Source organism: Triturus cristatus, chromosome 1_2, assembly GCF_964204655.1.
Source record: "Triturus cristatus chromosome 1_2, aTriCri1.1, whole genome shotgun sequence".
Classification (NCBI taxonomy): domain Eukaryota; kingdom Metazoa; phylum Chordata; class Amphibia; order Caudata; family Salamandridae; genus Triturus; species Triturus cristatus.
Genome location: NC_140580.1, coordinates 755,361,450 through 755,384,301, shown reverse-complemented (window position 1 = coordinate 755,384,301; position 22,852 = coordinate 755,361,450). Strand labels below are relative to the sequence as shown.

The 22,852-nt window shown below is 44.6% G+C and overlaps 1 protein-coding gene and 1 long non-coding RNA gene across 10 annotated transcripts in view; one reads left to right on the top strand and one right to left on the bottom strand.

Annotated features, from left to right (window-relative positions):
- The window catches only part of LOC146867950 (uncharacterized), a 61,183-nt gene extending 40,500 nt beyond the window's left edge, over positions 1 to 20,683 (bottom strand). Inside the window, exon 1 of the long non-coding RNA XR_014962396.1 lies at positions 20,615 to 20,683. This is a non-coding gene — a long non-coding RNA (uncharacterized LOC146867950). The remainder of the gene's footprint in view (positions 1 to 20,614) is intronic.
- Positions 1 to 22,852, top strand: part of LOC146867949 (uncharacterized) — a 507,623-nt gene that overhangs the window by 26,276 nt on the left and 458,495 nt on the right. The window lies entirely within an intron of this gene.

The following is a 22,852-nucleotide window of genomic DNA, read 5'->3' as shown; positions in this document are numbered from 1 at the left end:
GTGCAGCCAAGGGAAGTTAACAAAAACAAAAAGTTCCACACGAAGCAAATAAACACAGTAATTCAGCATTGGGAACAGAAAAGAGCCCCCTTTTAAAGATATATTACCTACATGAGATTTTACAAGCGCTGTGCAGGTGAAACCTAAAAACAATGATGCAAATATTAATTTGACTCTACACAATTAACAGTATAATATAGTATAACATTGATTCCTCCAAAGGCCCCCAAAACAGCATTATAGATCTGTGCAGCTACATGCTTCTCTCCCTTGTTATGTTGTGCATTTCACGCTACAGTGCTTCTAAGAATTGTTTGATGAGATTTACCTATAAATATTAATTCACCAATAGCTTGCTTAAAATCTTTTATGCAATGCAATCAAAACAGTGTAACAGAGTGCAGAAGTAGACCTCACCAGGGCCTACCGGTGCTAGGGGTTCGCCCTTCTTTGCGCACTAGTCCTCAGACCAATAAAGAGAGAGATTGGCACGGAAGCTGTAATATCAAAAAAAGTATTTATTAACCTCACATGAGGGCGACTGCGTCATACAGTACCCTCAGGCCACTGTAGGAGACAGTCTAAGGAGTACAGAGAACAGGGGCCTTTATGGCCAGTTTATTGCTGAGTTAGCATGAAGACTCAAAAAGAGGCAGTACAAGTGTGCACATAAATACATATAAGGATACATAAGAATTGCTTAGTCAACAGAGTGGGAGGAGAGACTAAACTGCTTACATCAGTAAGAATAGCATGACAGTTACATACTAGGTCAGGAGTATTGGAAGCTACAGGTCTTTCTGAGCATGTGTAAGGCTCTGGCTCAGTGCTAAAAGAGTTAACTAAACTTGATGACACAAGCAGAATACAAAGGCAGGCAATAGTGAACAGGGAGAAAGCACATGGTGAGCACATGGCTAACTAAAATGGCTGCCACAAACGCAAATTGCTTCAGCTGATGCAGCCATGGCAGCTAGTTTCCACAAGAGTACTCATGTAACACCCAGGCCAGGGGGTGGAACAAAAATATATTTTTGCAGGTACAATTGCTTCTCTTCAACTAACCTTATTCTGTCTTTTGGTAAGGAGATTTGGTGAGAGAAGCTAAATCAGACAACAGAGGTACTTTTGAACCTTCTACTGTTTTATTAGTACAAATATTGTTTTTGAGAAACTCTTATAGTTGTATGCTAGAATATCAGAATATCCACTACAGAAAAATTATGCTTGAAGAATATTATTTTTTATATATATATATAATTACATATATGTAATATATATTACAATTATTACGATTCCACCCTAGTGGGCAATTGTAGATGCCAAATACAGATTATTCATAAAGTCTTCATACCAAATGGGCAATTATAAATACCACAGGCAACTCGTTAATAAGAACATCACTGTCTTCAAAAAGTGCAGGTGTTTGAAAAAAAAGTGTTATAATAAAGTGAAAAATTAATTAAAGAAAGCAGTTAAAAACATAGTGAAATGGGACGAGAGATGATATTTTACTGTAATTAATCACAGCTGTGTGTGGCAGTCTTCCTCCATATTCAAACCTTCCGGGGTCTTGGTATTTAGTTCAATTATATAAGAAGATTCTAGCCTTCTTAATAATTGTAAAATGATGTTATGCTATTTTGTGAATGTGCCATACAGAAGTGACATGACCTACTTAGGCAGAATGTCGCGGGTTAGATGTTTAACAAACATTTGGCAGTAATTATCTGTAAATGTCAGAACTTGAGCAGAATAGAATTGCCAAACAGATTTATCATGTGAATACAATTATTTGTTTTTAATGCTAGAATCATGTAAGGCAAAGTTTATATGACAACATTAGGTTCAAATTGTAAAACTACTAGTCTGTCTTCAGATGCATTGTTTGTGTAGTTTCACACGTGACACGATAAGCAAAGCACACTTAAAATGGCTGAAAACTTTATCAAACTTTGTTGGTGAACAAGCCTGCAGGTCAGGCGAAACGCGTCCGACAGCTGACGATTAAAATCTCAGATTTTGTCAAGACCAGGCTTCGTCGTCCATTGTGAAAGGGAACTCGTGTTGAGATATATATATATATATATATATATGTGTTTTTCTATTAGGAAGAAATCCGAGAATTCCCGGACAATAATCCAGCGGCACACCAAAGGACGACACAATAAGAGTTTATTGTGTTAAACAAACAGAACTACGCGTTTCGGCGAAGCCTTTGTCAAGTTGTTGACCTGTGCCCAAATTCCCATAGAAATACAGGTCATTGTTCATAGACATAAAAGAAAACTTTGCATGAACAGTAAGACATAATCATTAAATCATGAATTATGGCATCATCGACATTTTCTCATGTAACCAAATAAATGTTGGTTTTTGCCTTAAAACAATTACAATTCAATTTAAACTTTGAAAAATATATATGGGCCTGAACACACATATATAGAAATATATCGCGTAAATTCGATGATACACTCCTTGTTCTTTCTATATTCTTCATTCAATTAATTGAAGGTAAATATTTACTTATGTACTGGTAATGTACCAATAAACATCGATATTGAGGGCAAGTGCCCAATCATTATATGATCACCTATTACATTTACAATATGCTTTTATCGGTAATAGCCGAGAAACCTATCATTAAAGGCAAATGCCAAACTATAATCAGATCATATGTTAAACGATATACAATATATACAAATTTAAGGCGAAAACCATTCTTTAACTCATCATTGCAATTTTTCTTTTTGCCATAAATGTCTATGCATCAATAATGGGGAACATATCCCGGGGCATACGTCAGAAACTGTTTGTGAATTGTGAATACAACCATACAATCCAATAAATAAATGATAATAATAATGAATACACCAAGTGAATATAGTTAAGAAAATTAATACTAGGAATATTAGATAGCAGTATATACGGGTATCAATAGTGTACATCCATATGTCAATTAATCTGAAATCACTACGCTAAGCCTAGCTAGTAGTGAAAAAATTAAGTTATTTAATTATAACGAACCATGTAATCCATACAATGAGGTGATTATATTTGAAAAACATATATTATATATATATATCTCTACCCCCTGCTTCTATACTATAAAAAGTGAGTTATAAAAAATCTACATTCAGAATAGGAGAGCAAAGGAGAGAGAAGGCTCCAGGGATAGGATTTTTAACCTATGTGAGTAGCAAGTTCTTCTCCATAATTCATCCCATTAGGGATTTTGGTATTGAGTTCATGCAAAGTTTTCTTTTATGTCTATGAACAATGACCTGTATTTCTATGGGAATTTGGGCACAGGTCAACAACTTGACAAAGGCTTCGCCGAAACGCGTAGTTCTGTTTGTTTAACATAATAAACTCTTATTGTGTCGTCCTTTGGTGTGCCGCTGGATTATTGTCCGGGAATTCTCGGATTTCTTCCTAATAGAAAAACGTTTTTAGCGGAGTTGCGACCGCTGCTGGCACCGGCGTCGAGAGGAGGGAGAACGGCGATTTCGCAACGACTCCTGGTAAACATATATATATATATATATATATATATATATTCACTGAAAAAACCATAGGTTTCAGGGGTGTTATAGTTAGCTGGACTTTTCACTTGTACAAAACCATTGAAATTCCCCCGTTATAGTTAGTTCAGCTAACTATAACTCGCGCGCCCGCAATGCACTGCTGATGACGTCACATATTACATCACTCATGACATGGTCTGTGACATCACTGATGACATCACTGATGACATCATCCAGTGAATGTCTGTTTTTCTGAAAATTAAATATGTTTGATATATGTATATCTCAAGGTCGATGGAAGAATAAATGGGTATATAAGTGTCTAAATGGATGATTTGGTTTTGAAAAATTGATTGTGTAACTGACTGATTAAGTGTATCATAGTGAATACATGGCTTAGTGAGTAATGTTTAAATATGTAAATATCTGTATCAGTCTCTCACTTTGTGTATAAGTGGCTGCATGGGTTGGTGAGTAGCTACATGGGTGTCTATATAGGTTATTAGTTGGTTTTTTGAGTATCAGTCTGAGTGTCTGCATGGTTCGGTGGGGGGTATTACGTAGTGCATAGGTGCATGAATGAGTGACTCACTGTTTGTATGTGTTGAAGACAGCATGTGTGCAGGACTGTATGGGTGGATGAGTGTGTGTATGGGTGTGTTTGTGAGTGAATGACTGTCTCAATAGTGTCTTTATGAGTAACTACATATGTTTTAAACTAGTATATGTGACTCTTGGTGTATATAAGTGAGTATATGTGAGAGTGAGAGATTGAAAGAGTTCCTGTATGAATAAGTATGTGTTTCTATAAGTGATTGTTTAAAAGACTAAGTATGTGTAAGTTTCCGTAGAAGTAAGTGTGGTGGTGTGTGTATAACTGTATATGCAAGTAAAGGTATGTTTGATTCTTTATTAGCATGAGTGACTATGTGTGTGAGTAACTCTATGGATGAGTGGCATTGTGTAACAGGATGTATAGGTGTTTGAGTACATATGATGAGCGAGTACATGTATGAGTGACTGTATAGGACTGTTGGTGAATGAGTGGATGTGCATGTAGATCTTAGAATTACTGAGGAGGTTGTTGTAACTGGTATTGGTATGTCCATTGTTTTGAAAAGTTTTGAATGTGTGTATCAAAGGTTATATTAGGGTGAGAGGAGGTCTGCCACTCTATCACAAGGATGATGTCATCAGTGATGCCATCAGTGATGTCATTTGAGATGTCATCAGTGATGTCATGAGTGATGTCACTGACCATGTCATGAGTGATGTAATATGTGACGTCATCAGCAGTGCATTGCGGGCGCGCGAGTTATAGTTAGCTGAACTAACTATAACGGGGGAATTTCAATGGTTTTGCACGAGTGAAAAGTCCAGCTAACTATAACGCCCCTGAAACCTATGGTTTTCAGTGAATATATATATATATATATATATATATATATATATACATACATATATTTATCGAACAGAAGATGCCTGCTGTGGAAAGATCACTCGCCAGGTAAGTTCATTGCCACAATCTTTTATTGGAGGGTGCCAACAAAGATGGAGCCAAGCATCACAGATATCAGTCCATACTGCCGACGCGTTTCGTGATAACACACTTCTTCATGGGCAACGGACTTTAAATGCGCAGGCACTGCAATTTTCGTCATCAGTTTTTAGATTATAAACCAAGCCCACAGGGAGCGGTCACTCCCGTGGCTTCTTGGTCTTTGTGGTGCCTAATATTTCTCAAGTGAGCAGCGGTGCCTGTGCAAATTATAAACAGTTCAAATCCGTAGTGGGTTGTGGTACATGGCTCAAGTCCTCGCCAGCACCTCATACCCCAACAAACCGGCTCCTATCCCATAGGCAGTGGCGTAGTTCAACGCCGCTGCTGGAGTGCTGTGAAGCACCGGGATACTCTCCGCGGCTCAGGCGGGGCCGCAATCCATCGAACAGAAGATGCCTGCTGTGGAAAGATCACTCGCCAGGTAAGTTCATTGCCACAATCTTTTATTGGAGGGTGCCAACAAGGATAGAGCCAAGTATCACAGATATCACTCCATACTGCCAACGCGTTTTGTGATAACACATTTCTTCATGGGCAACAGACTTTAAATGCGCAGGCACTGCAATTTTCGGCATCAGTTTTTAGATTATAAACCACGCCCACAGGGCGCGGCCACTCCCGTGGCTTCTTGGTCTTTGTGGTGCCTAATATTTCTATATATGTATGTATACATATGTGTACCATGTATTACATATAAATATATATATCAGCAAGGTACATACATGTGTAGTTGAGTAGTAAGACCATACTTGACTGTATATACCTACCTTGTTAATATGTTGGTCAGCAACATTTTTCCTACGATGTTTTTATAGCAGAACACTTAAAACTCAATTTTGTGGTACCATGCCACTCTGGTTCAGATTGCCATGGTAAAATATGTAATACTTTCAAATAGTTTTACTCCGTGTAATACATGGTACACAGTCTTACATTCTTAGCAGAGAAGTAGAACTTCTTGGATAAAACGGAGAAACACTGCCTAGTCCTAGAGAACACACAAGAGAACACACAAGAAACAACAAAGGCCTGAAAAATATCTAAGATACGCCCACCACAGCAGACATAAGATTCAGCCCTGAAAAGCAAATAGTCTGGAATGCAATTATAATTCCAGTATTGTTTAATGTACTTTGTGTACTTACTTTGGCTGGGCATGTTTGACTTAGCATGCCAAGAAAGTACTTTTCATTGTATTGTATTACTTTTCTCTTATACAATTGTGTTTACGTTTAAATATCAGGTTACAAATTGCAAACATGATTAAAACAGAAACAGATGAAAAACGATTACAGGCAGCGCAGTCAGCGCTAGGAAAAATACTATATTTAATAATAATTTAACCAAGACAGGGAGGTCTGGATGAAATAATGAGTTAGAGAAAACGTGCATCCCCAGCTAAGGACCTCATATCAGAAAAAGTGAAGGCATAAAGATCTGCTCAACATTTCGCAATATTTATTCGCAGGTTGTCCCAGAACTACCGCTGCTTAATTTGAGCGGGTGGTTTCCGGTGCTCAGCACCGACACTTAGTCATCAAAACCAGCGTTTTTCATGAGGACCAGTTACGGACACATTCATTTATGGTAGGCACAGGAGATAAACTGATTTGAGCAGAATGACAGCATGTTTAGCCAACGCCAAGGCTCGAACCTGGTTCACCAGCTCTGAAGGTGGCAGCTCTTGCCATTATGTCACATCCTCTCCCCACTTTCATAGTTCTGCTTTAGCTGGGGCTAACAGGAGAGATGGGCTAGTGCAAGCTGCCTCCTGACGAGAGCCCCAGCACTTCTTTTGTTTTACAAATTAACCACTGCACCTGCCTCATGAAGATGAATGAGGTAGGAGACATTTTATGATCTTCTGTGAATGGGTGTGGACCGGGATGGAGGCCTTCCTGGGTTATCAGACCTCCATACATGCGTTCACTTTTCCTTGCATGAAAGCATTTTTCAAAGTAGAGCGTGTACCTAGTGCTTAATTTGTGAAACAATAAGTGCCCGGGCTCTCGTCAGGAGGCCACTGCAGCTTGCACCACACATCGCCCCTGACATTCTGCCAATAGCAGTAACAACACGACTACTAACCATTACACTCCTACAAGTGTGACAATTTGGACTATTCCAGGCCCACACAGTTATTAGGTGGCAGGTAATAGTCATTTTTAGGTCTCGGCTGCGAAAGGCTGCGCTTGCGCAGTCTCGCTCCGAGATTTAATGAGTTTGAGTGACTTTGAGAAGAGGGGCTTGCACCCGCCCCTCTTCTCTCCTGTTCTCCATTGGCTGGCCTCTTAAATGCTGGCCAGCCACTGGAGAAGAGGTCCAGTCACTCCGTTGAAGCCCCGTCCTTTTCGGATCGGGGGGCGTGTTTTTTGCGAGAAGTCTCAGGGAGGAGACAACAGCAAAACACGCCCCCCAATCCGAAAAGGACACTCCCTTTCTCCGAGGCATTTTCTGCTGTGCCTCGGAGAAAGGCGGTCGTGTGCTCGTCCGCTCCCCCTTCGTCCGGCTGCTGCTCTGGTCTCCTTACCCTGTCCTGGCCGCTGCGCCACTCCTCTTACACTTGGTTATGTGTGTATTTCCCACTCGTGTGTTAATGCCATCGCGCCTGCCCGGTCAGTTGGAGAAAAAAAGACGGAAAAGATCTAGCAGGGGGAGGGGCGGGGCTGTGCCAGGCACAAGATGGCGGAGGGGGCAGCGGCGCAAGCCAAGGAGCGGCGGCGGGAGCAGCTGCGGCATTGGACTGCCTCTTGCAATGCCCCACGCTGTGCAGGCTGCTGTCATACCTACTTGGCAAGGTTAGTGTGTGCAGGCGCACAGGGCCAAAATGCGGTCCCTGTTAAGAATGCACGATATTCATTCTGTATGCGGCGTGGCCGCTGACTGGCAGTTATGCTGTACTCTGGTGGAGGATGGTGCCCGTGGGTCGTGACGATCCTTAATTGTTTGTGTGGCATGATCAGTTTTTAGTCAGGATGAAGTACGGACCTGTTGTCCTGAGGCGATAAGCGGCGGATTATGGATTGAAATGTTCATGCATTTGGAGTGTACTAAACACGGTTCTTTAATTGGTTGCGGGGTGTGCTGCACTTGTAGCATGGGCCAGTGCTTTAAATGGTGCGGTACTGTCCGGTACGGAGTACCGGCATTTTTTTATTTTGAGGGAGAGTAATGGCACTTCTCAGAAACAAGCAGGTACTCTGATACCGAGTACCTGCACTTCTATTTTCCCATTCAAGCACTGAGCATGGCGTCAGGTTGGTGGAATAGAAATACTTTACAGTTGATGTGGTTAAGGTTTGTGCGACACACACCTCATACTGTCGCTGTAGTTTGTGAGGCTGGGATACAAACGTGTTGTCCTTAAACCATGAGTTGGAGGAGCTGTACATGACTTGAGTTTAGGACTTCACACCTATTTGTGAGGTTGACTTAAAGGCATTCGTGCTTTTTGGTGTGGTTTGTGGGTTTGGGATGCGGTTGTTATACAATCTTATGCATCAGTTCTTCTGCCCGGGCGTGTCACAGCGTTCGAGGAGGCCAAAGACCCGATTCTGTGGGACTGGACGTGCTCTGACAGGCCTATGGATCCTATGGAATGTGGGACTGGGTACTGCTGCATCCCTTTACGTGGGTCTCGGTGCTGCAACGTGTTTTTGCATTATTTGGTATTCGGCTCTTCCTGTCTCTTGTGCCTTCAGGCTACAGTTTTAGATACTTCCACACTCGAGCTGATAATCCAGATCTGCTCACCAAAGAGCTTGTCCTGGAGAGGGGTTAATTCCTGCGATGGGCAGCTGGTGAGGGCCCGGCTGCCGTGAGGCTCCTACACTGCAGTCTTCGCTCTGCCTTTCTTGGCTGGGGAAGCTGGTCTCCTCTGCGTCCCTCCATGCTGCTGTCAGCAGAGCCAGTGGCAGGTAAGACCTCGCTGTGCTGGATTCCCTGCTGTAATGGGTTCCCTGCTAATCAGTCCAAAGACAGGTGGTGCAGGGCATCATCTTTCTTCTAGTCCTAGCACATGTAATGGCAGGGTCCCTACCGTGTTCGTGTCCCTGGGCAGATAAAATAGCAGAGGGCAGGCATTGCAGACCCCCTGCTTTGTGGCTCATGGCTAAATACTGCATAATATGCTGTGCTTCTGTCTATAGGCAGTCTTTCGTCCTGCCCCCTGGTCCACACGCGGTATTATACAGTGTTCGCGGTACTCTGTCCAGTGGCAGCCATCATGCGGCTTCCCTTGTCCTCCGTTTCATTGACAGGAATCGCATAGCCCCTAACATGCTTCGGTCCATGGGCTGTTATTAAAGGGTCTGATCTCACCGATCCACATGCATGCCTCTTACTGTCCCCTGCTTACCAATACATAGGTGGGTGTTAATGAGCCTTGATGTGCTTCAATCATGGGAAAAACACTGGCGAGGCCCAGCTTTGCTACAGCTGACCTGTGGTTGCTTGTGTTTCCATTCAGAGGGGTTGTGGTCCGGCAGTTGTTGCTGGACAGTTCAGATTGGAGCAGAACGAAGGCTGGTTTGCTTAGACCTAATCCCTATCAACAGTGGCACAATAAGCAAAAACCGTGGTCTGGAATGCGTCGGAGAGTAAGGTAAAGTGAATACCATTAAATTGAGCATTTCAGCCATCATATATTTTCACTTTAAATAGCTTGCCAGTTTGGGAGATACAAGCCTGGTAGTGTGTTCCACGATCAGACTGCCTTCTTGCTGTATTTTTGTCAGTTTCCTCTTCAGGATCCTGATATTTTCTGTGAGGCAAATTTAAACAAACCTTGGCAAAGCCAATAGCGATTGCTTTTTGTTAGGCAAAGTGTTTGCTAATGGTCAAACTGGTTTTGTCTGTTGCCCCCACCAGGCCTATAGAGAGAATCCCATTCGGGAGGGCCACAGGCAACCAGGGGTTACTGGGTGTCAGTTGTGGAGGCTGGGATAATTTGCATCGGATGACTTGGGGTCTATCCACCATGAGTCTGAAGAACTAGGCCTAGTACAATCGCTTCAGCGCTTGACTATCCATTCTGAGATGGGTATTGTGGTGGGATGCAAGCTCAGAACTCAACAATTGCCCAGCTGCACAATAACTGATTGTCCAATCTGGTGTTTTACTTTAGTAAAAGAAAATTACTACACATTTAAAATCTAATACTCTCATAACAATTTAGTGGATACAAATAACACACCAGTACCAGATCTACTGTGCCATAGATTCTGCCCCACCTCACCCCTTTTCCTGGGTGCCCCCTCCCTCTCAGCCTTCCTTCCTCCCTCTCTCCTTTGGTAATTCCAGCCTTGTCTCCTCGAGGGGTTTCGAATTTGAATTGGGCATGTGTCAAGGCTACCGTGCAGGTTACCTTTTAAATCCGTATGTCGATCTGTTATTCAAAAGTCCCCTTTCAGCAGTGTCACCACAGCACGAACATCGGAGTTCTTTCCTGGCAATACACAACTCTTCGTTCCTGCTTTTTGGAGAAGACGTGCAGACTAAAGTTAAAGCCTGTGATCCAGTGGAGGGAAGTATTAGAACAAGAACAGGGGCCAGTCTCTGACAGACAGGCATGGACACTAGATGATGCATCCGTCTCCAGCGAGCAGTGAACTCTCTTCTGAGTCTCAGGTGAGGTGCAGCAGATGGGCTGCCAAGAGTCAGGGATCACAGCAGTATGAGCACAGTTGTGGCAGGGTCTTTGTTTCCTGCTGCAGGGTTCACCTGGGGCCTAGTCCTTGCTCACAGTGCACAATCCACCTTGGACACAGTTCTTGATGGTGGCAGTACAGTCCGTCTTGGACATAGTTTCTGGGTGGTGGCACGGTCTGCCTCTAGCACAAATCTTGGGTTCGGTGGCAGTCTGCCTTGGGCAAGGCTCTTGTCTACAGACTCAATTACTGCTGTTCGTGATTCCCATATGAAACTGCTACAATGAAGAGACAGTGCCCACAATTCTCAGAACATGTAGATGGATCACTCTCCACAATTTTCCTTCTTGTGGCAGACTCATACTCCACCCAGGGCAACCTACTTCTGCTACTCCCTGTACAGTCAAACCTCCTGCAGGATTGGCAGGCTCCTTCCCCGTAGCACTAGGATCTGGGTTCGCACACAGAAGCAGAAAGTGAAATGAATGGGGCAGTAGACACTCACTCCAGTGACATGGATAAACAAGCAGTTACAATGCAACGGTCTCGGCATTGTTAAAGTTAGAGCTATTGGAATTGCTCATGACATTATTTTTGTTTATGTTTTTAAAACATGTAAAGAAACGGCATTGTTATTTACAATGTCAATAGCTTAATCTGTGTGTGGGTGCAAATGCACTAGGTTTCGCATTGGAGAGTGATTAAGCTATTGACATTGTAAATAACAATGCCGTTTCTTGAAATGTTTTAAAAACAAAAACATAAACAAAAATAATGTCATGAGCAATGCCAATAGCTCTAACTTTACCAATGCCGAGACCATTGCATTGTAAATGCTTGTTAATGTATTTTGAATGAGTAATTAACTGTTGTAGTGATCATCTCTAAATTAGACAGTCAGCGCCACCTTGTAGTAAACTGTCACAAGCACTTGTGTTGACAATTAAGTGCTTTTGCCGAGCACCGGAAACCACTGGCTCAAATTAAGCACTGTGTGTATTTCAGAGGGACAAGACAGTGGTCTCAGAGGCATTCGTCTGCTCTCCCCGAGGCCGTCCAGGATGATTCCCAAATAGCAATCTGTCCCTGCGAATCAGTTACCAGCCCAACAATGGGGTCGGCAACAGGTCAATGGTTTATGGCCTCAATAGAGATGTATCCTTTTGAAACATACCTTTGTGACTTGCAGGGAGGAAGGAATGTCTCTTCCGTGCACCTCTTAATTGGACTATGGAACGCATCATGAAAGCATTTAAGTCAGAAACAGCTTTTGTAGATCGTAAAAAGGTTGTGGCCACAGACCATGTGATTTTGTAAACTGCAGACTTTGCAACATCAAACTACGTTGCCTTATCAAGCGCAATATTCTTTGCCTTCATTCGGGCTTTTATTACTCAGATTGTTGGCAGTTTGTCAGACCTGGGCTGCCTACCTCCCCATTCAAAGCACAGTCCTTTTATTACCACTCGGATCCGCACCTGACCCACAAGCATTCACGCCGCATCCTCTATATGTGCTGAGTGGAACAATCCATTCCAACTGACTGATAAGGTGAACATTTCTCACCACCAATCACTCACTTTGGGTGATTGACCAGGAGATGTATGTGCACCCCGTGGATATTTCTAGTAAAAGAGTGACTTCTACAGTTTCCTTTTGTTTATTTTATGCACTGTCCATTCTTTATGCTTGTTATTGTCTTGCAGCAGCAACCTATGGGGAAATTCTGGTCCAAGGGTGTTAGATTAATGTTCAGTAGCAATGTAAGGTATAGGGAGCCCTTGTGGACCCGTTGGGGGAAATGGGGAGCACACCTTTATCTGATTCATAGTTTCCCAAATGGAATGATACAAATAATTTACATAAGATATGAAGTTCTCCAAGAAAATCTTTTTTGCATCTAATACATACCTACATTTGTGTACCAACATTTGTCAAAGCTGGGCAAACGTGTGTCATACATGTTGTATTTTACAGTTTTTAAAAAGTAAGATTTAAACTTCTTGTGTCTTTAACACAGAGAGTAATCAGGGGCAAAAGTGCACCCCAGGGATTTTTGTGAAAGTTTTTTGTTTTTGCACACACTTTTCACAAATACCGTATCCCAGTTAGGGTGCAATCAATTTTACATATGACATCTTTTTCATTGTTTGTTTTTTATTGTTTCAGCAGCTTTGTCATGATGCACACCATGTATTTATAGTGCTCTTTCTATTTCGATCCCATGAGGCCATGTATAGAATACAACGATTTTTCATCTGATTTTATTCATTGTGTCAATTTTGATTTGTTGATCTATTTCTCAAGGCTGTCTCTTGAATGCACGCCTGTTTAAACAAACCAGCCTTCCTCGGGACTAATACATAGTGACTAATATTTAAAATAGGTATATTAACTCATTAATTTCACTATATTGAACAGGTGCATTTATCAAAGAAATGGGACATTCAGGAGTTAGTCTTCAAGAATAGATCTGTGCTGTGCGCTTCTAGTCACTTTTTAAAAAATTTTAAATTCATTTTTCTTCACTCTTTTAGAAAAACATATCTGCGTAATATAATATGATAAATCAGCTAACATGCCTGATTGTAAATAATAGGTCTTGCTTATCCATCATGAGGAAGTCCAGTTTAATTACAGAGAGGACAAAACGTGTCAACAACATTCAGGAAGCATGCCTGATGAACAGATTTACAAATACGAGTTCTGGTTTCAAAGTCATAAATGTCTCCACCCTACACTTTTTCACCTCAGTCCTGTGCAAGAATGACCCAATTCATATCCTACACTAACCAAACTTAACATCCTGGCTACCCCAAAACTCCACAACGGCTTCGAGATTTCTGTCCTTCTTCCTGGGACCCCTGGAATACACTCTCTCCCATGTGAAATGCTTTCCACCTCTGCCCACTTCCTTCAAGCCTCGCCCATAGGATTACTGCATGCAAATGGAATTCACATTATCAACAAAAGACTAATCTCGCAATCTCATTCACTCTCACACTGCAACTATATATGAGACATGTATTTATAATGGCATGTTTTTGTTAAACACCCACCACCCATCAATTTCATTACCTCCTCCATATTTTCCCATCAAATCTAATCACTGCTTATGTACTAGATTGCTGTTGTTATGTGAGGCGTATCTAATCAAAATGACAAATTTCCTAGTACACATGACGGAAAGTTCCAATTCTATTAAGGACACAACAGCGAGGATTATGCTTGCATTTCTCCAGCAGCATTTAACTTCAATATAAAATATGGTACCCAGGGAAAGGTCAACAATAAAGTAAACCAATCGGCAGTCCCAAGTTCCCTGAAAGGCACTGGGCTTCTGGGAAACTTCCTCTTTCTTGACTGCAACCTTCTGTCCGTTATTGAGTTCTGTTAGTTTGTTTTAGCCGGTTCTGATCCTACAAGAAGCCAGAGCGGACAGAGATAAATCTGAGCTTGCAACTCCTGGAATAATTTAAGCTACAGTCAAGGTACGTCGATCAGCACCAAAGGAGAAGAACCATGCCCATTGTTGCATTAGCAATTTGACATTGATCCAAGCAGTGTAAGACAAGTTAAGATATACTCAACCTATATGTCGATTTGGAACACTGTCACCCCTGTCTCTCTTATACTGGGTGGGAAAAAAAGGTGACTGATAATCCTCGCCTTCGTGTCCTTAATAGAATTGAAACTTTCCGTCATGTGTACTAGGACATTTTTCATTCTATGGCAGGACCAGAGGCGAGGATTATGCTCGTTCAAAGCTTGTCAACCACCAGGGAGGCCATGCCCACGGCTGGTTTGAAATAAAATCTCTTGAACATGGAATCTGAAGACCTGTCCGTGACATTGATAATGTCCTCTAGGCAGGCCCGAGTGAAAACGCCTTAGAGACCATTGCTCCTCTTACTGAATGAGTGCCAAAGTGCGAGATGTCAATGCAGGCCTCTTGCATGACCCATCTAGCTATGGTGGGAGAAGATACCGCTTTGAAAGGGTTCCTGAGAGACATCAATAACTGGGTCTCCCCATGGGGGCGATGTTCATCTGTCAGGCTTTTGTAAGCTTTCAGACAGCGTACCATGCACAATTTAGGGTGTCTATCAAACGCAGGGTACCAAATTGTCCTGGACCCTGACTTTGGGCACCGTGACATATGGAAGGTGACCGCCCCCTGGGTGTAAAACACCGACCCAAGAGGTCTAGGTCCCTCATATCAGACACTCTCCTACACGAAACAAGGCACAAAAGCATGGCAAGTTTTGCTGATAACTCCTTCCTGTATGGAGGGACTTCTTTTCATTGATAACGAACCACAGGCCTTGCAGCAAGGTCACCGCCGTCTGCAATTGTTCTGCCAGCAGCGTCAGAGACTGGGCTAGGAGGAGCAGTTCGTTGAGGTAGATGATAAGGTGGAACCCCCATGCTCGGAGGTATTTCACCACTGGCTTGAGTACCTTGGTGAAGCACCAAGGCACGGAGGAAAGCCCAAAGAGGAGAGTAGGGAATTCTTAAACCTCACTCTTCCACATAAACTGAAGAAATCGGCGGTGGGGGGGAAAAATTGGGACCACCAGATACACATCCTTCAAGTCTAAACGCACCATCCAATGCCCGGGCGCAGGAAGTCGTGCAGCAGGTGGATTCCCTCCATTTTGAAATGGTGGTAGACCAACCAGCTGTTGAACTCCTTCAAGTTTATGACTGGGCGTTGACCCCCATCTGCCTTGTCCACCAGAAAAAGGTTGCTTAGGAAACCACGCGGTTGGAGGGAGACGTGGTATATCGCCCCCTTGCATAGTAGGTCGGTCACCTCTGTCCACCAGGGTGGCTTGGGGTTTGGGGAAAACAAGGTGGTGTGGGCAAACCTCCTGAACCGGGTGCCCATAGAATTCTATATGAAACCCCGGATGGTTTGGAGAACCCAAGAATCTGAGGTAGTAGCCTCCCAATTGTGTGCGAAAACCGCCAGCCTACCCCCTACCCACAACTGGGGGTAAAGGCAGAGTCTTACCTGATTGGGCCTGAAAGTGGCCTCTGGTGTTGCCTCTGGAGCCTCGACTACTGCAGTTCCTCCAGGATTGGAAGAATTCTCCCTGCTTGGGTTGCTCCTGTGCCTTCCTGAAGTTCCTGGCAGGGGCTTGAGTGTAGAAGCGGGCGGCCGCAAATCCTTCGGTTGGAAGACTCTCTTAATGGAGGTCTGTGCCTTGTCCAGAGTGGTAAACATGGCCACAAATGTACTCAACTCCTTGACAAACGGCTCCCCGAAGAGCCCCCTTGAGCCACAGCGCCTGCCTCTGAGGAAGCGAGATCCCCAAGTTTGGGGTCAACCTTCAACAGGAGTGAGCGAGCCTCTCCACGGAGAGGGTGCAATTAGAATTGTCCAGAAATACTATGGCACGCTGAGCCAGCCTGACAGACGCGCGAGAGAGGAGGGAGTTGGAGGTCGTAGCCTCTTCGGCAAGGTCTAGGATCTTAGTAATTGGGCCACAGGAGGCCAGGTGTTTATCCTGGCATGCCCTCCAGGAACTATCGATCCCTTTCTTCAGGTCACAAATGTACTTTTGCAGGAAGGTGGCCATCCTTGGATCTATCTCTGGGGTGACCGTCACCTTGCCCGCCAGGGCTGGGCGTGGGTATTCCACCTTGAGGCAGGCTCTGACCTCCTTTTTCAAGGGTTTCCTTAGGCGGCTGGCCACGAATTGGGCGACTTTGTCCCCAGGGGTCCATTCCGTAGAATGGGGTGCAAGAGGTCCTCCAGGACCAGCATGTCCGAGGGAGGGTCTGCACCGCTCGTCGGGGCACGCCAGGGCCGAGAGGAGCCCGCTTCATCCAAGGACTCGCTGGGTGAGTCATCGCCATCGTCCCCCCTGCTCTGCGGGGACAAGGGGGGAACCTCGCTCAAAGCCCCAGGGGGGTCTAGGGAAGGCGTTCGAAGGCACCAAGATCTCTGGCGCACTCTGATTTCCAATTGGGGCCGCGTGTAAGGGAGGTGCCCCTTGGAGGGGGGTTGTCGGCGTAGGCATATGCGATTTCCATGAGGCGCTGCTCGAAGGGGCCCATGGCCGCCGCGACTGCTTGATGGATGGAGGCATCTACTGCCTCGCAGAATTCCTCATTCAGGGGGAGCACTTGAAGTGACTCCTCCTCCACATACTCCCCGTCCATCATTCAGAAAAAGAGCGGGGGGCTCCAAATAAGTGAGGTGGACCGTACCAGATTCCTTGATACCCCAACAATTTAGGGAGCCTTAGGCTCTTATAATTTTGGCGGCTGGGCAGAGCCTGAAATGTTGTACGCGTAAGCGGAAAGAGATTTAGGGCTTTCAAGTTCCCTGGGGCGGACTCACCCTTAGAGGATATCCTGGACACCTAGGCCGGCCCCCACGGGCAGCCTAAGTGCTGCAGGCACTCACGTGTTAGGAGCATCTCACTTCTATCATGCAAAAATATTGAGACAGAACTACAGGCCCTTTCCTCTGGGCGTTGGCTGCCTAATTTCGATACCGACCCGTTAATATGGATGTACTGACTTCCAGGCGGCTCGGGAGTGGAGGCTCGGCTAGGGCGCACCGCTGTCAGATCACCGAAAGTGACAGGAAGCGAGCGACCCCCGCGGAGCAACGAGACGCGGCTCGTGCTGCTCTTGCGTGCCCTCTAGCGGTCCTCAGCCGCCATCGTGTTGTCCCGAGACTTACTAAGGTGCCACCAAAGGAGCGATGAGAGATGCTCCCGCGGCACAAAAAACAAGCATTTGCAATGCAATAGGTCTCGCATTTGCGAGAGTTTGAGCTATTGGCATTGTAATTGACAATGCCATTTATTTATGTGTTTGAAAACCTGCAAGCTGTGCGTAAACAAGCACATTGTACTTATGGTCCTTGCTTATGAGAAGCAAAGCTGGCAGTCTCTTTTACTGACAGCCTTGCTTCTCGTAATCAAGGATTATAGGTATAAAGTGCGTGTTCATGCACTGCTTGCAGGTTTTCAAAACAAATGAAAAAAAGGCATTGTCATTTACAATGCTAATAGCTCCAAATCTCGCAAATGCGAGACCTATTGCATTGCAAATGCTTTTTCATTATATGTGCACCACAAAAATAACACTTAGCACCAAACATTTGTAGTTTGTCCAGGACATTAAGAACAGCCATAGCTCTGTACCTGTAAGAGAGAGAAATAAACAGGAGGGGGAGGGAGAGGGAGATGTAGAAAGAAAGAAAATCAGGGACAGAAATTAGGAATTCCAGATAAGGACAGAGAGAGAGAGATAATGAGAGACAGGCAGAGCAGGACAAAAGTCAAAGATAGGAAGAAAATAAAAAGTCAGAGACAAGGATACACAAAGATACAGAGAGAGGGAAAAAGAAGACAGACAGGAAGGGGCAGAGAAAGACAGGCGGAGAGACAAGGAGAGAGCGTCAGAATGACAGATGGCTAGAGAAAGAGGAGGAGAGAAAGGGAGGCAGAGAAAGAGAGAAAGCAAAAGAAAGACAGAGACTAAGAAAGACAGAGCCAGGACGGGAGAAAAATGGAGAAAGAGACAGGGAGAGACATACTTAGAGGCAACAAGAGAGCGCTACTGGAAGAAAAAACAGAGCGAGATGGACAGACTGAGAAAGAAAAAGAGAGAAGGAGCGATGGACACACTACAAAGACAGGTAGAGCACAGGAAAGAAATGGAGAGATGGGCACACACTGGACTTCTAACGACGTTTTAATAAATCTAATTATGAACTATCCATCATTACCAGATTGTATGTCCATGAATCTTTATTGCCTTCGCATCATTCGCAATCTATCTTCCCATCTGCCATTCAGTAAGTGTTTGTGCCTTGGTCTGTGTCTTCCTTTCTCTCTACGTCCCCTGCCTACCCAAGTCCAATTAAATCACAATCTGCCACAGCATCGGCGTGGACACACGTGTGACTTTAGCACAATCTGACCCCAGCATCTGGGGAGACAGAGCTCTGCCATCACACAATGTGTGGAACGACAAAATACAGACATGTAAGTGACCAAAATAAGACATATTCACGCTTGCCTTCCCCGTGAATAAAGAATTTCGAATCTGAATATACATCTGCCTTTGCTTCAGATTTCATCAGGGGGTTAGGTATAACAGACAGGTCACATTTCACGAATGAGAAAAGAGATACCTGAACTGCAGCTAAGAGGTTCACGAAGCCACAATAAAACAAGTATAAACCCTGCTACTAAAAAATACAACTTAAACTGCACGCTCTGGAAACACGTGAAAATACGAGGCGTACGTAGCGTACATTTTATGCTTCAAAGAATGTAACTAAAATTGAGAATGCGGTTTTGGGGGGGGCGGCCGGCCAGCGGGAGGCCTGCCACCCCCGGGGAATTTTGGGCCGCGGAGGCAGCCGTACCACGTGGGGTGCGCTTTGGGCTTGTTGGGCTTGTTGGGCTGGTTGGGCTTGGGTTGGGCGGTTTTTGGGCTGGGTGGGTTTAAAGCCGGCCATTTCGTGTCGCAAGCCACCATTTTGGTGGTCGCGACACGACAGCCGGCTGGGGGGGCTCGGGTGGCATAATTTTTCCCTCCCTCCCACCCTGGTGGCGGTTATCCTCGTTGAGGGAGTGGCTCTCGGGGGACTTGGCTAGTTCATGCAGTTTTCCGGTTGGCTTTTGGGGGAACAGGTGCATCAGGGGGGGGTGGTTCATGTTATGGGGGTTGTCGCTGGAACAGGTGCGGGTGTGGTGAGTTATGCTGTGGGGGCGTTTTTCCTAGTTCATTCGGGATAAGGCTGGATGGTTACAGTTATGAACAGAACATACGAAGTTTACCTAGTTAGGTAGGTTTAGAAAAGTTAGAAAAGGCCAGTTGTTATAATTGTTGCAGGGGTGGGGGAAACATGTTAGGGGAGGGGGTGGGGGTAAGGTAGGAAGACATTTAGTGAGGCTTAGTTTTGTACGGCACAGGCCTAGGGAATTTGGATGTAAGGTGCACCTGTTTCCAATAAAGCGGCCTTTTTCACACCAAGAAATGTGTCGTGGTATGTGCTGCCTCCCAGGTTAGGCCCAAAACGCATATTAATACAACTCTCTGAATAAATAAATTACTGCATCTGAAATGTCCAGTTAAGATTACGATAGGAGCATCCTGTCGAGGTGGTGGCCCGTGGAGATGGGGTAACGTATGAGGCGGTACCTGCAGATGGCGCAGTGCAGCCTGCTTCTTAGGGCTGGCCCAGCAGGGAAGGGGGCTCTGCAAGTGGCCGGTGAGAGGATGGTCTGTGCAGTTACTTATGTGTGTTTCAGGGGGCTCGATCTGCACTTGAGTCGGGGGACTTACTCTTTGTACTAAGGTGGCATTGTCTCTGCAGGCGGCACTTGTCGTGGGAGGACGCAGGGTGGTTTGTAAGGATTGAGAGAAGATGTAAAATCGTGTCTGGACACAAGAACTGAAGCATTTTCAATATTATATACAATGACGCTGTAGTTGTTGCTTATTAATCCTATGCAACTAACAACCATTGACAAAGCCAACAGTCCTGACTAGTTGTAGGTGTAATGTTACTTGTATTAAATAAGCACATTTTTTTGCATACCTGTTTTTAAGCCACGCGCTTCATTACATCAGACACGCCCTTTGAGAGACCTGATCTCCCCACCCCCAGTTTTTTGCATCCCACTTAAAGACCTGAACACTCCTCTTAGACGAGCCTTAATGGTGACGTGTGTTGGGCATGTGTTAATAAGTGATAAGAGCCTCGGATGGGTGCTGGGCCAGGGACGCGGTGCGGACAGCGCCCCCCTTCGGCGCCCGTCCTAAGTGTGCCTGTTGCTGCAGAGTGAGCGGGGTGTTAGCTGCCAGCAGCCGAGTGCACCTGGCTCGTTGACTCCTCTTACCCGTGCTGATTTCCTGCGCGAAGGCCAGCAAGATGAGCAGGATCGGTAGCTCGACGGCCATGCAACTGATGATCTTGTCCACGGCCAGCTACTGTCGCAGCCCATTGTAATTGTTCTCGGTCGAGACCTTTAGCAGAAAGTCAGAGAAGACATACTGGGTGGCGATGCGCGCGATGGCCATGGCTGCGGGTCAAGCGCGACTACGTAGGCGAGACCTAAAAATGCGGTGAATAAGCATGCCGCTAGGTAAGCCCAATTAAAGCAGGTCTACAGCGGTGAACCGCTGCACTACAAAATAAACACTATTAGACAAATTAACAGCACAAAATACCCCAGAATGAGGATAACAGAGAAATTAATGACTTAACTGCCGGAGAGCAGGAAAGAAAGAGGAAGTATCCCAGAAGACCAGTCCCTTTCAGGGAGCTTGGGACTGCCAATTGGTTCACCTTATTGCTGACCTTTCCCTGGGTACCATGTGAAAGATAGTTTTTTATATTGAAGTTAAACACTGAGTTCTGGAAATAAAGAAATGAGAGCATAATCCTCGCCTCCGGTCCTGCCATACAATTCTCTTTTGGCTACAATAAATAAATACATTTGAAACGACTTCATAAAGCAGGCAGGAGTTTTTATCATTTCTACAAAGGTTAGGAAGTGACAGACCTTCAACATAAACGATCTGGTGACTACATTGGAGGGCAAGGCAGTGCCTACGAATTTGAAGGTGTGCCTGGCGTTCTCATATTATGGTTGTGTCCTAGCATTTTACACTGTAATTTGGGGTTTTAGGGTTTGTCGAGCCATTTAAGGATGTAGCAGAGAACTGAGGCTGTATCTAGGCACATAGGACTGCGTCATAGGACTGTGACATTTAATCAATACGCTTTATTTGGTTTTTGCATAGAAGTCAAATAAAACAGGATATACAAAAAAGTCTATCATAAAACGACTCTGTCAAACAACATCCAATGTTGTACATAAAAATAAGATATAAATAAAACCAGTATATAATTTATGTCTAAAAAGGGAAAAAAGACCATTTGACCACTTTGTGATATTTGAAGCAATGCCTGCATATATGTTGGCTTCGCCTAGGCATTTATGCTGTAAGTGTGTGAGGTTGGGCCTAGGGATCTGGGGCTGTGAATGAGCCATCAAACCATGCCTGAGAATTTGAGGCCTTAAAGTGACATTTGGGACTGTTCCTGGTCATTTAAAGATGTACTTGTAAAGCTGAGACTGTGTCTAAATAAATCATGGTTGTGCCTAGGTATTGGAGGCTGTAGTTGGGCCTATAGGTGGTCCTTGGATTCTGCATGGATAATATTCTCAGCTGAATTCAAAAGACAAGAACCACCCATAGACGAATTTCACACCCAAATGTATTTTGTGTGTTTTCCAAGAAACTGTTCCACCTTGCAAGATTTTTGAAATGTTGCAGATTCAATGTTTCAGGGAGTTTCATCTGTAATATGAGCTTTCCGTTAAGTTTTGAGGGTTTGCAAACTACGGGGCATATGTACAAGCCCCTATTGCCACGGGAACACCACTTTTTGTGACGTTTCCGTGACGATAGGGGCTTCGCCTTATATACAAGGCAGCGTTAAGCCACTTAACGTGGCTTAATGCTGCCTTGTAAATAAGGCCCCCTTTCAGGATTTACTTAGCGTGAAAAGGGTGGGCAGTGGGTGTTGCAGTGGGCGTTCGACCACAACACCCATTGATTTTGATGCTGCCCCCTATTTACAAGGCCAGCATAAATAGGAGGCAGCGCCAAAATTAAGAGCAGGGAGAACCTGGTCTTAAGTTGGCGAAACGAGGAGAAATGCACTATTTCTCCTCGTTTTTGCTTTCTTCATGTGTTCTGCCTTGTGCAAGCCTTTTATTGTTTATGTACAGGAAGGTCCTTCTTTCAGGACATAAACAATCTTTTTTTTTAAAAGATAATTTCTGACTTCCTTGTGTGTTGCATTAAGCAGCACACATTGAAGTGACAAAATGGCATTTCAAGATTGTTTATGTACAGGAAGGGAGACCTTCCTGCACATAAACAATCTTTCCCCTGCATGCAGACACCCTTGTACTATGGTGCAAGGGTGCCTGCGTTGGTGCGACCTCCTAAGTGTAGCCCCAGCGCAGGGGGAAAATCAGGGCTGCACCATTTTGTTGTAAATATGGTGCAGCCTTGCGTTTCTGAAGTGGCAGAGTGAGGCGTTAAGCCATGACGGCTAATGC